The sequence below is a fragment of the Humulus lupulus genome, chromosome 2 (genome assembly GCF_963169125.1).
Source record: "Humulus lupulus chromosome 2, drHumLupu1.1, whole genome shotgun sequence".
Lineage (NCBI taxonomy): Eukaryota > Viridiplantae > Streptophyta > Magnoliopsida > Rosales > Cannabaceae > Humulus > Humulus lupulus.
The window spans coordinates 157,531,461-157,539,670 of record NC_084794.1 but is presented as its reverse complement, the minus strand read 5'-3'; positions in this window follow the sequence as shown (position 1 = coordinate 157,539,670).

Here is an 8,210-nt window from a genome sequence, read left to right as displayed (position 1 = left end):
CCCTCGTCACTGGACCAACTGGAACTTGACTTGATACTTGGGTCTTGGTGTCCTCATCATATTGAGCTTGCAGACTTTCTTTTATAGTATAACTACTACAAATCCTTTTGGTTGATCCATATAAATGGTCTTATAAAGAAAGACATTGAAAAATGTTTTCATGATGTCAATTTTCTAAATCTCATAATCAAGAGCTGCGGCAATGGAAAAGAGTGTGCTAATGGATTTTAACATGGCCACCAGAGAGAAAGTTTCCTCATAGTCAATGACTTTTCTTTAGGTATAAACCTTTTCGACAAGTCAAGCCTTATATGTCTCAACCTTTCCATCAGCTCATTTTTTTTGTCTTGTAGATCCACTTGCACCCAGAGGGCCTAATGTCCATTGGCGCTTCTACAAGATCCCAGACGGAGTCCATTTCCTGGTTCATGGCTTTGAGCATATCCTTTTTAGAACTAACCGTTTCCAATTTAAAAGAAAATGGATAATCCTCATGAGTGTTATTTACTACCATATTTTTTTCACCATCCATCCCGTAGCAAACCGGGTTCTAAGAAACACTTACACTATGACGAGGAACCATAATTGTCTGACTTGGACTAGTTATCTGTTCTTCTTCCATGTTCTCATTTATTTGCATCGATATGGGTTGAACATTTACTATTGATGGCATTTCTTCCAGCAATATTTTACTCTGAGGTTTGAAATTTTTCCTGTAGTCATTTTCCAAAAAAGTAGTGTTTGTGGAAGCAAACACTTTCTTGAATCCTAGTTGGGGGAGAGTGAGATTACACCACCATAATATCTAGAATCTACAAAAAATAATGGTTGACAGAGACCAAAGAAGGGTTGAGAATGATTATGTAAACCCTAGTTGTGGAACAATCTTCTTCTTCGTTGATGAACCCTCAAAACCCTTTGAGAACCACCACTTTGATTTTTTTATACTTCAATGCAAAAAATACAACCAAAGGCTTATACAGGATTTGTATCGCTATCCTAAATCTCTTTTTCCTAGCCACTATTGATGCTTGAGGCATTTTCTAAGAGGAAATGGGAATTGGAATTGAACAAACCTTAAACTCACAAAGTCAAGCACTTTCTTTATGAGTTTCTTGGAGAAAACTATAGATTCTAGAAAGCTAGAGAGAGAGAGAGAGGTTAGAGAGAGATTTGAGAGAGTGATCAAGTCTTCCAAAACTCTATGAGGACCTTTTTATAGTGTAGGCACTGTCATTAGGTCTAACCACTAGAATTAGAGCTAAAGAAATCGTCATTTGGCGCTTAAAACATGTGTGTTTACGGACACGTATGGCAACACGTCATCTGCTAGTAAGAAATGCATAACCTTCTAGGTGATGAGTCGCCTACTAGCAAGTAATGCATCGCTTGCTGTTACTTTTGAGTCCCTTTGCATCTAGGCAATGCAACACCTCCAGAGAGGTGACGCATCACCATCTTGACTGACTTGTGACGCCTACAACGAGCCTAAAATTACTCTAAATGCAACCAAACTTTTCGGAGATCCTTAGATACCTCCATGTATCACTTTGGACCCAAAAAATTTTTTGTAAGTGCCTACAATTGAAACTAAAATTTCACATTTACACTATGTGAAATGTACTAAGTGTTTTATACCTAGCTTGTATAACAACACCTATCATTTGTATTTTACAAACCATAATACCAAGTCCCTTTAGGATAGCCAACGAACAAGCAAACATCGACTCGCTATTCTAGCTTTCCTTCCCTTTTACTCAGGATAATAGTTGGACACGTCCAAATTCTATCATGGCGTAAATTAGGTTCATGCCCATTCCATAATTCCATACGATTTTGTGATATAGACTTAGACGGTAAAACATTTAAAATGACATTAGGAATCTGAATGGCATACCCCAAAAAACACAGTGGTAGAGTTGAATAACTAATCATTAACCTAACCATTCGTAAAATGGTTCAGTTCTAATGCTCAACATACCATTTTGTTGCGGAGTCCTCGGGCAGTGAGTTAAGATAGAATCCCATACCTAGTAAGATGATATTGGAACTAATTATCCAAGCATTCTCCAGCCCTATAAGATTTGAAGATCTTTAAATTTTACCTAACTTGTTTTTGGATATTTCTAAAAATTATTTAAACATGTCAAAAGTTTCAAATTTCCTTTGCATTAGGTAAAGACATGAATATCAAGAATAACTGTTAGTGAAATTGACAAAATATTCATTGCCAACTCTTTCCTAAACATTAATCGGTCTGCAAACGTCTGTATGAATCCACCATCTTAGAATTAACACATAATTAACATTTATCATGCTCAACACTATCACAATCAATCAATCCAAATTTAAGTGCTCTTTTAATTGTGATAAATCATGTATGTGCAAGTCTAACATGACACAAAGAAATAGAATTTGAATCAAGAATATAAGAAGAAGAAGAAGAGGAAGCTTTATTGTTTGCATTGTCAATAGAATTACCAAATTTAAACATGCCATCACAAGCATATTCCTATCCCAAAAATGCATTCCCCTTAGACAAAGTAAGCTTGTTGGAATCTATCATAAACTTGATTCTCTGTTTGCCAAGGAAATTACCACTCACAAGGTTTCTACATATTTCCGATATATACAAAATATTTACGAGTAGCACATTCTTGCTAGAAGTGAAGAACAAATCAATAGTCGCCTTGCCTTAAACATTGGACCTTTTCTCATTGCCCATTTGTTTCTCATGCCCATCCTTTAAATATTCAAAGGCCTTGAAAAGATATCTATCATAGGTGATATGAATGGTGGAACAAGTATCATACCGACACCCGTTCACCTTTCTTTGGATGGCATTTACTTCGCTTAGTGTTGCCACTAGCTCTTTAGTTGACTCTTGCTTCATTGTTATGGTTCCTCTTGAACCTACAATCTCTAGCAAAGTCACCATTCTTCTCACACACAAAGCAAGGCCCCATGGAACTTTTGAATTGTCCCTCATTCTTCTTGGGCCCTAGGGGCTTTTGACCCTTGCCTTTGTTCTTCCAAATTCCTTTGCCTTTGTTAGGAGGATTGGCCCCACATTGGCCTTTGAAGTCATACCATTAGACTCATCCTCATTCTTTTCCCTAGAACGAGATTCCTCCTCAATCCTCAAGTGTTTGAGGATCTTCTTCCTACAGCCTGTAACACCCCAATTTGCTAATAAGGTTTAGGACCTTGATTAGCGTGTGTAGAGGGCAATAAGTGAATTAACATGTTAATATATGAATTTGAATGAATATGTGATTAGAATGCATGTTTAGGTGGTATAAATATGCATGTGGGCCCCGTTTGTATGTTAGGGGTAAAATGGTCATTTTTATATATCTTTGGACTTTGATTGGGAAAGCAGCTACAGGTTGAATTCTTGATTGAGGTAAGAGTTTTATATATCTTTGAATTTTTGTATCTGATGTGGTTTAATAATTTGGAAGCATGGTTTAAGTTTTTCAGGCTTTGGTTTGAGTTTTTGGCCTACTTGTTTAAGTTTCTGAAATTTGAAACCAAAGGGAGGATCATGGGTGTGATTGTATGTTTGACCTTGTTGCTGATGTTTATAGGTTGTTAGATGGTTCATTTGAGGTTTTAAAATTGTTTTGGGGTTTAGGATTGTGTTTGGGTTGGATTGGAGGAGTTTTGGCTCGGGGAAAATGCAGGGGAAAACTCAGAAATCTAGGTTTGCGAAGGGGTGCCGCGGCCATCCTTGTTGGGCACCGTAACGCTAGGCCATTTCTGGGCAGGAGGATTTTGCAATTTTGGGCATTTGCCCCGGGGGCTCGGGGGATGATTCCGTTGCATTGTTTAGGGAAATTGGATGTCTCGGGAGTATGGGATTGGTCCTGGGAAGTGGTTTTGGATGTATTAAAGAGTGTTTTATATGTGTTGTGACTAGGTTTTCCGAGAGGCTCAGGATAGAGGACCGTGCTCGTGACTTTGGTGTATTGTGAAGCTCGGGATACAAGTAAGAAAACTGTGGTACCCGTAGAGCAGGGCATGGGCCCATAATATTGTTGCAAGGTGTACGCCCTGGATTTCCCACGGGCTGTTTAGCAGGACGATCCTCGGAGTAAACATGATTTAGCCCGAGGCTCCCACAGGCCAGAGGCTTTATCTTCAGGACGGGCCCTTTCTAGCACGAGGGGATGGAGTTTCCTGCTCCTTCTTGTTGTTCCAGGAGCTGGGAACAACATCCGACGACCACTGAAGGATCAGCTCGGGTTATGGATTGCTCCGGTAGCGAGCTTCTCAGGAAGCTCTGACCCTATGGGAGGTCAACACGCAAGATAAACGTGCATAATCCTGCCATCACGTGTCCGATATCCCCCTGACTTCTCGGACACGCCGCAGGAACGTGCGTATTCAGACACCCACGGATGGGTTGGGCCGTGCGGCCCATTGTCTCCTTCCATACTGATTAGACCACACTTGTGTGTCAGGTTTAGGAAGTAATCATGAATATCACAGACTTGATATGACAAATGGTAAGGTCACGGGATGACCTCCCTACCAATTTCCAGGTGCCTTCTCCTATAAATATGGAGACCCTGGGAATTGATAGGTGTTGGAAAAAATAGTCTTGTAAGAACTATATATTTTGTAAACCAATTACCCAGAAAAGATCAATAATATTGACTAGTGGAGTAGAAGGATTTTAACCTTCGAACCACTTAAAAAACGTGTTTAGGGTCACCTAGTTCTTCTCACAAAGATTTCATATCTGCGGCGGTTCTACTTTTAAGTACTAATCTCTTTCTCTTCTTCTCTTAATTACCTGTTGCCGAAGAACCGCGTCAACAGTTTGGTGCTTTCATTGAGAGCGAATGCAATTAGTACTACCACAAACATACAACTATGGTGACCACTCGATCCAAACATGGCAACGAGACAGAACAGCATGATGGGCAGGAGGCCCGCCATGTTGCCCTCCCCGAGGAGCAAGTTCCTGAAGTCCAGCAAAGGCCAGGAAAGCAGCCGGCCGGCCGAGACGATACTGGTAGTTCGACGCCCCGGCCGCCTAATCCGAATCCAGGTTATTATACTGCGGTGGAGATGGAGAATGCTCAACTGAGGAGCCAGCTAGCAGCAGCTGGTCAGCAAATCCAGGATATTCTGAGTCGACTACCCCCTCTCACAACCAACGGTAACGTTGGAGAGAGGCAAGGCGAGGCTCCTAAGTCTCGCCGGAGTAATCGATCCAGGTATAGCAGTTCGGGTAGACTCCCTGCAGCCAACTCCACCCCTTCATCACGCCATCAAGAGGCGAACTTCAGGGAAATGCCTCAGACCGAACCGCAGCAGTACAGCCGTTCGGTTAGGACATCAACCCCTAGCTCTCAGCCTTCCTCGAGGACACCCAGAAGAGATAGGGGAAATTCCCAAAGGAGGGCCGAGGAGATCCGGAGACGTCAGCCCATCCCCGAAGAGCGTCCAGTTCCTCGTCCAGATCGCCCAGCGCGAAACCATCAAGCTGGCAGGGCCGAGAGGCCCCCACCAAATTTAGTCCGTCCAGACGGCACTAGGATCGCCTCTCCGGTCAGACATCCTCCCTCTCCCATCAGATATCCGTCTCCTCAAACCATCCGAGACATCCCGGCCTACATAAATAGTAGGAGAAACCCGCCATCGGCCGGGCCTTCCCGGCGCAGCAGGGTGCCGGGGGAAGGATCAGGTCGGAGCCGCCAAAGACGCACATCGAGCCTGTCCAGCAGGAGTCACAGGACCGGTAGTGCACGGAGTGATCTTTCGGGAGGAGACCTGCGACAGCGACTAAGTTCAGCACAAAGTCACCATAATACCCATGGAGGCGACCTTCGAGATCGCCTCAACTCTCACAGAGAGAATATTTTCCTGGCCAACGCTACGCGAGTCCCCTGGAAAAGACCGGAGCCAATAAAGCACCCTAAGGGAAAGAGAGACGCTTCCAAATTCTGCCGTTTTCATAATGACGTCGGGCACAATACCGACGACTGCAGGCACCTCAAAGATGAAATCGAGACTCTCATCCGAGCAGGTCCGTTGGCGCAATACTCGCGGAACAGGGTCCCCACAGGTCGACCCGCTTCGGAGATCCCAGCCAGTCAACCTGGACCTCGAGTAGATCAGGACGTCCCTCCCCCCGTGGTCGAGGGAGAGATTTCCACCATCTCTGGAGGGCCACACATGGCTGGCACGAGCAAAGGCGCCCAGAAGAGGTACATAAATGAGTTGAAGGCCCACAATGGAGGGGAGTTCGTCCCGGAACAGCGTCAATCAAAACAACAAAGGTTAGAGAAACAACCAGTCACTTTCACGGAGGAGGACGCGGGCCATGTCCAATTCCCTCATAATGATCCCTTGGTCGTAGCAGTCCAGCTCGCCAACCGGAGAGTAAGGAGGGTCTTAGTGGACAATGGGAGCTCGGTGAATCTCCTATTCCGTTCAACCTTAGAAAAAATGGGTCTGACCGTCTCCGAGCTAAAGGCAACCTCGATGATGCTATATGGTTTTTCAGGCGAAGGGTCAGCAGCGATAGGAACGATCGAGCTGGTGATCACCCTAGGCGACGAGTCCCGAACAGTGTCCAAACTGCTCGAATTCGTAGTCATTGACTGCTCCGCTGCCTACAATGCAATTTTGGGCCGACCAACGCTCATTGCTTTCGAAGCCATCACATCCGTCCGGCACCTCGCCATGAAGTTCCCTACTTCGACAGGGGTCTGCACTATCAAGGGCGATCAGCTCGCTGCCAGGGAATGCTACAGCATTTCCATGAAGGGAAAATCTAAACCCGGGCAGGTGGCGATGGCCATTCAGGATGAAGAGGAATCGCAGGGACCCAAGGCGGCCCCTGAGATTGAAAAACCTCGGGTTTCCGAAGACGAAAAGCTCGCCTTAAGCGAGGACATTGACCCCCGAGTAGGCGGGGACAGGTCCGAGCTCCAAGCTATTGAAGATCTCGAGGAGGTAGGCATCGATGAACAAAACCCTTCACGGACGGTGAAGCTCGGAAAGAACCTCTGCGATAGAAGAAAGGCGGATCTGACCGCGTTTCTGAAAAAGAACCTAGACGTATTCGCATGGTCGCACGAGGACATGATAGGGATCAGTCCGAGCGTAATCATGCACACGCTCCACCTAGACAAAAGCGTCCCTGCAAAGTCTCAAAAGCAGAGGCGTTTAGGGACAACCCGAGCCGAGGCCCTTGAAGAAGAAGTGGCCCGGCTCAAGAAATGTGGCTTTATCCGCGAAGCCAGATTTCCCGTTTGGGTTGCCAATCCCGTGTTAGTTCCAAAGCCCAATGGCAAGTGGCGGACCTGTATTGATTTTTCCGACCTGAATAAAGCCTGCCCCAAGGATTTCTTTCCGTTGCCGAGGATCGATCAACTGGTGGATGCCACGGCGGGGCACGAGCTCATGTCCTTCATGGACGCGTACTCAGGCTACAATCAGATCGCGATGAATCCAGCAGACCAGGATCACACCAGCTTCATGACCCCGACTAATGTCTATTGCTATAAGGTCATGCCGTTCGGTCTAAAGAACGCCGGAGCTACCTACCAAAGGCTGGTAAATAGAATGTTCGCGGATCAGATCGGGAAGAACATGGAAGTGTACGTCGATGATATGCTTGTCAAGTCAAAGACTGCCACCAACCACGTTGCCGACCTGGAAGAATGTTTTAACATACTGCGAGAATATGGCATGAGGCTCAATCCTCAGAAATGCACTTTCGGTGTCGCATCGGGGAAGTTCTTGGGTTTCATAGTCAATACCCGAGGAATCGAGGCAAATCCCGACAAGATCAGGTCACTGCTCGAGCTTCCATCCCCCAGGTCGCGGAAAGATGTCCAAGGACTCACAGGAAGGGTGGCGGCACTGAACCGGTTCATTTCCAAATCGACCGACAAGTGCCTGCCTTTCTACAACCTGCTCCGCGGAAACAAGAAGTTCGAATGGACAGTAGAGTGCGAGGGCGCATTCCTCGACCTAAAAACGCACCTGGCTGAGCCACCTGTGCTATCAAAGCCCAGGGTAGAAGAACCTCTTTTCCTCTACATGGCCGTGACTGAGGGCGCAGCTAGTGCCGTTCTGGTGTGAGAAGAGGACCGGGCTCAGAAACCGGTTTATTACATCAGCAAGAGACTCCTCGGAGCTGAGTCAAGGTACCCGTTGATGGAAAAGCTTGCGTTCTGCCTAATCAC